Here is a 6,536-nt window from a genome sequence, read left to right on the forward strand (position 1 = left end):
TGAAATAGCTATACAGACTACCTGCTCACCTTTTGTGCTGCCTAGAATTTAAAAACTTACAAATAAATCAGTAAGAGTGACCTGAAGCCCCGCTCAAACAAAGTTTTTTGATTAACATCAATAAGGTCGAAATCTAGACTAATACCAAAAACGGAAGGCCCGCCGTTTTACACTTGCTGTAAAAAACCCTCTTTTTTGCATATAGTACAATATACTATTACAAAATATTTGGGCGCGACGATTAGTTGGTTAAGGCGAAGCCCTTTACACTAATTCAGCTGGCGCCCATGGGTATGCACACAAAAAAAAGGTGGAATCTGCAGTTCCAAGCTTTGCCGTTCTTTTTTCGCTTCATGTAGTTTGAATTCTCAACTACTTTTAGCGTTGAAGATATGGTATGGCCATTACAATTGTGGATTCTTTAGCGAAGTCTGCTGATGATAGAACTTGGTGGTTCTTGAAATAGCTATACAGACAACCTGCTCACCTTTTGTGCTGCCTAGAATTTAAAAACTTACAAATAAATCAGTAAGAGTCACCTGAAGCCCCGCTCAAACAAAGTTTTTTGATTAACATCAATAAGGTCGAAATCTAGACAAATACCAAAAACGGAAGGCCCGCCGTTTTACACTTGCTGTAAAAAACCCCTTTTTTGCATATAGTACAATATACTATTACAAAATATTTGGGCGCGACGATTAGTTGGTAAAGCCGAAGCCCTTTACACTAATTCAGCTGGCGCCCATGGGTATGCACACAAAAAAAGGTGGAATCTGCAGTTGCAAGCTTTGCCGTTCTTTTTTCGCTTCATGTAGTTTGAATTCTCAACTACTTTTAGCGTTGAAGATATGGTATGGCCATTACAATTGTGGATTCTTTAGCGAAGTCTGCTGATGATAGAACTTGGTGGTTCTTGAAATAGCTATACAGACAACCTGCACACCTTTTGTGCTGCCTAAAATTTAAAAACTTACACATAAATCAGTAAGAGTGACCTGAAGCCCCGCTCAAACAAAGTTTTTTGATTAACATCAATAAGGTCGAAATCTAGACAAATACCAAAAACGGAAGGCCCGCCGTTTTACACTTGCTGTAAAAAACCCTCTTTTTTGCATATAGTACAATATACTATTACAAAATATTTGGGCGCGACGATTAGTTGGTTAAGGCGAAGCCCTTTACACTAATTCAGCTGGCGCCCATGGGTATGCACACAAAAAAAGGTGGAATCTGCAGTTGCAAGCTTTGCCGTTCTTTTTTCGCTTCATGTAGTTTGAATTCTCAACTACTTTTAGCTTTGAAGATATGGTATGGCCATTACAATTGTGGATTCTTTAGCGAAGTCTGCTGATGATAGAACTTGGTGGTTCTTGAAATAGCTATACAGACAACCTGCACACCTTTTGTGCTGCCTAGAATTTAAAAACTTACAAATAAATCAGTAAGAGTGACCTGAAGCCCCGCTCAAACAAAGTTTTTTGATTAACATCAATAAGGTCGAAATCTAGACAAATACCAAAAACGGAAGGCCCGCCGGTTTACACTTGCTGTAAAAAACCCTCTTTTTTGCATATAGTACAATATACTATTACAAAATATTTGGGCGCGACGATTAGTTGGTTAAGGCGAAGCCCTTTACACTAATTCAGCTGGCGCCCATGGGTATGCACACAAAAAAAGGTGGAATCTGCAGTTGCAAGCTTTGCCGTTCTTTTTTCGCTTCATGTAGTTTGAATTCTCAACTACTTTTAGCGTTGAAGATATGGTATGGCCATTACAATTGTGGATTCTTTAGCGAAGTCTGCTGATGATAGAACTTGGTGGTTCTTGAAATAGCTATACAGACAACCTGCTCACCTTTTGTGCTGCCTAGAATTTAAAAACTTACAAATAAATCAGTAAGAGTGACCTGAAGCCCCGCTCAAACAAAGTTTTTTGATTAACATCAATAAGGTCGAAATCTAGACAAATACCAAAAACGGAAGGCCCGCCGGTTTACACTTGCTGTAAAAAACCCTCTTTTTTGCATATAGTACAATATACTATTACAAAATATTTGGGCGCGACGATTAGTTGGTAAAGCCGAAGCCCTTTACACTAATTCAGCTAGCGCCCATGGGTATGCACACAAAAAAAGGTGGAATCTGCAGTTGCAAGCTTTGCCGTTCTTTTTTCGCTTCATGTAGTTTGAATTCTCAACTACTTTTAGCGTTGAAGATATGGTATGGCCATTACAATTGTGGATTCTTTAGCGAAGTCTGCTGATGATAGAACTTGGTGGTTCTTGAAATAGCTATACAGACAACCTGCTCACCTTTTGTGCTGCCTAGAATTTAAAAACTTACAAATAAATCAGTAAGAGTGACCTGAAGCCCCGCTCAAACAAAGTTTTTTGATTAACATCAATAAGGTCGAAATCTAGACAAATACAAAAAACGGAAGGCCCGCCGTTTTACACTTGCTGTAAAAAACCCTCTTTTTTGCATATAGTACAATATACTATTACAAAATATTTGGGCGCGACGATTAATTGGTTAAGGCGAAGCCCTTTACACTAATTCAGCTGGCGCCCATGGGTATGCACACAAAAAAAGGTGGAATCTGCAGTTGCAAGCTTTGCCGTTCTTTTTTCGCTTCATGTAGTTTGAATTCTCAACTACTTTTAGCGTTGAAGATATGGTATGGCCATTACAATTGTGGATTCTTTAGCGAAGTCTGCTGATGATAGAACTTGGTGGTTCTTGAAATAGCTATACAGACAACCTGCTCACCTTTTGTGCTGCCTAGAATTTAAAAACTTACAAATAAATCAGTAAGAGTGACCTGAAGCCCCGCTCAAACAAAGTTTTTTGATTAACATCAATAAGGTCGAAATCTAGACAAATACCAAAAACGGAAGGCCCGCCGTTTTACACTTGCTGTAAAAAACCCCCTTTTTTGCATATAGTACAATATACTATTACAAAATATTTGGGCGCGACGATTAGTTGGTAAAGCCGAAGCCCTTTACACTAATTCAGCTGGCGCCCATGGGTATGCACACAAAAAAAGGTGGAATCTGCAGTTGCAAGCTTTGCCGTTCTTTTTTCGCTTCATGTAGTTTGAATTCTCAACTACTTTTAGCGTTGAAGATATGGTATGGCCATTACAATTGTGGATTCTTTAGCGAAGTCTGCTGATGATAGAACTTGGTGGTTCTTGAAATAGCTATACAGACAACCTGCTCACCTTTTGTGCTGCCTAAAATTTAAAAACTTACAAATAAATCAGTAAGAGTGACCTGAAGCCCCGCTCAAACAAAGTTTTTTGATTAACATCAATAAGTTGGAAATCTAGACAAATACCAAAAACGGAAGGCCCGCCGGTTTACACTTGCTGTAAAAAACCCTCTTTTTTGCATATAGTACAATATACTATTACAAAATATTTGGGCGCGACGATTAGTTGGTTAAGGCGAAGCCCTTTACACTAATTCAGCTGGCGCCCATGGGTATGCACACAAAAAAAGGTGGAATCTGCAGTTGCAAGCTTTGCCGTTCTTTTTTCGCTTCATGTAGTTTGAATTCTCAACTACTTTTAGCGTTGAAGATATGGTATGGCCATTACAATTGTGGATTCTTTAGCGAAGTCTGCTGATGATAGAACTTGGTGGTTCTTGAAATAGCTATACAGACAACCTGCTCACCTTTTGTGCTGCCTAGAATTTAAAAACTTACAAATAAATCAGTAAGAGTGACCTGAAGCCCCGCTCAAACAAAGTTTTTTGATTAACATCAATAAGGTCGAAATCTAGACAAATACCAAAAACGGAAGGCCCGCCGGTTTACACTTGCTGTAAAAAACCCTCTTTTTTGCATATAGTACAATATACTATTACAAAATATTTGGGCGCGACGATTAGTTGGTAAAGCCGAAGCCCTTTACACTAATTCAGCTAGCGCCCATGGGTATGCACACAAAAAAAGGTGGAATCTGCAGTTGCAAGCTTTGCCGTTCTTTTTTCGCTTCATGTAGTTTGAATTCTCAACTACTTTTAGCGTTGAAGATATGGTATGGCCATTACAATTGTGGATTCTTTAGCGAAGTCTGCTGATGATAGAACTTGGTGGTTCTTGAAATAGCTATACAGACAACCTGCTCACCTTTTGTGCTGCCTAGAATTTAAAAACTTACAAATAAATCAGTAAGAGTGACCTGAAGCCCCGCTCAAACAAAGTTTTTTGATTAACATCAATAAGGTCGAAATCTAGACAAATACCAAAAACGGAAGGCCCGCCGGTTTACACTTGCTGTAAAAAACCCTCTTTTTTGCATATAGTACAATATACTATTACAAAATATTTGGGCGCGACGATTAGTTGGTTAAGGCGAAGCCCTTTACACTAATTCAGCTGGCGCCCATGGGTATGCACACAAAAAAAGGTGGAATCTGCAGTTGCAAGCTTTGCCGTTCTTTTTTCGCTTCATGTAGTTTGAATTCTCAACTACTTTTAGCGTTGAAGATATGGTATGGCCATTACAATTGTGGATTCTTTAGCGAAGTCTGCTGATGATAGAACTTGGTGGTTCTTGAAATAGCTATACAGACAACCTGCTCACCTTTTGTGCTGCCTAGAATTTAAAAACTTACAAATAAATCAGTAAGAGTGACCTGAAGCCCCGCTCAAACAAAGTTTTTTGATTAACATCAATAAGGTCGAAATCTAGACAAATACCAAAAACGGAAGGCCCGCCGGTTTACACTTGCTGTAAAAAACCCTCTTTTTTGCATATAGTACAATATACTATTACAAAATATTTGGGCGCGACGATTAGTTGGTTAAGGCGAAGCCCTTTACACTAATTCAGCTGGCGCCCATGGGTATGCACACAAAAAAAAGGTGGAATCTGCAGTTGCAAGCTTTGCCGTTCTTTTTTCGCTTCATGTAGTTTGAATTCTTAACTACTTTTAGCGTTGAAGATATGGTATGGCCATTACAATTGTGGATTCTTTAGCGAAGTCTGCTGATGATAGAACTTGGTGGTTCTTGAAATAGCTATACAGACAACCTGCTCACCTTTTGTGCTGCCTAGAATTTAGAAACTTACAAATAAATCAGTAAGAGTGACCTGAAGCCCCGCTCAAACAAAGTTTTTTGATTAGCATCAATAAGGTCGAAATCTAGACAAATATGTAATGTAAAAAACCCTCTTTTTTGCATATAGTACAATATACTATTACAAAATATTTGGGCGCGACGATTAGTTGGTTAAGGCGAAGCCCTTTACACTAATTCAGCTGGCGCCCATGGGTATGCACACACAAAAAAGGTGGAATCTGCAGTTGCAAGCTTTGCCGTTCTTTTTTCGCTTCATGTAGTTTGAATTCTCAACTTCTTTTAGCGTTGAAGATATGGTATGGCCATTACAATTGTGGATTCTTTAGCGAAGTCTGCTGATGATAGAACTTGGTGGTTCTTGAAATAGCTATACAGACTACCTGCTCACCTTTTGTGCTGCCTAGAATTTAAAAACTTACAAATAAATCAGTAAGAGTGACCTGAAGCCCCGCTCAAACAAAGTTTTTTGATTAACATCAATAAGGTCGAAATCTAGACTAATACCAAAAACGGAAGGCCCGCCGTTTTACACTTGCTGTAAAAAACCCTCTTTTTTGCATATAGTACAATATACTATTACAAAATATTTGGGCGCGACGATTAGTTGGTTAAGGCGAAGCCCTTTACACTAATTCAGCTGGCGCCCATGGGTATGCACACAAAAAAAAGGTGGAATCTGCAGTTCCAAGCTTTGCCGTTCTTTTTTCGCTTCATGTAGTTTGAATTCTCAACTACTTTTAGCGTTGAAGATATGGTATGGCCATTACAATTGTGGATTCTTTAGCGAAGTCTGCTGATGATAGAACTTGGTGGTTCTTGAAATAGCTATACAGACAACCTGCTCACCTTTTGTGCTGCCTAAAATTTAAAAACTTACAAATAAATCAGTAAGAGTCACCTGAAGCCCCGCTCAAACAAAGTTTTTTGATTAACATCAATAAGGTCGAAATCTAGACAAATACCAAAAACGGAAGGCCCGCCGTTTTACACTTGCTGTAAAAAACCCCCTTTTTTGCATATAGTACAATATACTATTACAAAATATTTGGGCGCGACGATTAGTTGGTAAAGCCGAAGCCCTTTACACTAATTCAGCTGGCGCCCATGGGTATGCACACAAAAAAAGGTGGAATCTGCAGTTGCAAGCTTTGCCGTTCTTTTTTCGCTTCATGTAGTTTGAATTCTCAACTACTTTTAGCGTTGAAGATATGGTATGGCCATTACAATTGTGGATTCTTTAGCGAAGTCTGCTGATGATAGAACTTGGTGGTTCTTGAAATAGCTATACAGACAACCTGCACACCTTTTGTGCTGCCTAGAATTTAAAAACTTACAAATAAATCAGTAAGAGTGACCTGAAGCCCCGCTCAAACAAAGTTTTTTGATTAACATCAATAAGGTCGAAATCTAGACAAATACCAAAAACGGAAGGCCCGC

This window comes from Drosophila tropicalis, unplaced genomic scaffold (genome assembly GCF_018151085.1).
Source record: "Drosophila tropicalis isolate 14030-0801.00 unplaced genomic scaffold, ASM1815108v1 contig_896, whole genome shotgun sequence".
Taxonomy (NCBI): Eukaryota; Metazoa; Arthropoda; class Insecta; order Diptera; family Drosophilidae; genus Drosophila; species Drosophila tropicalis.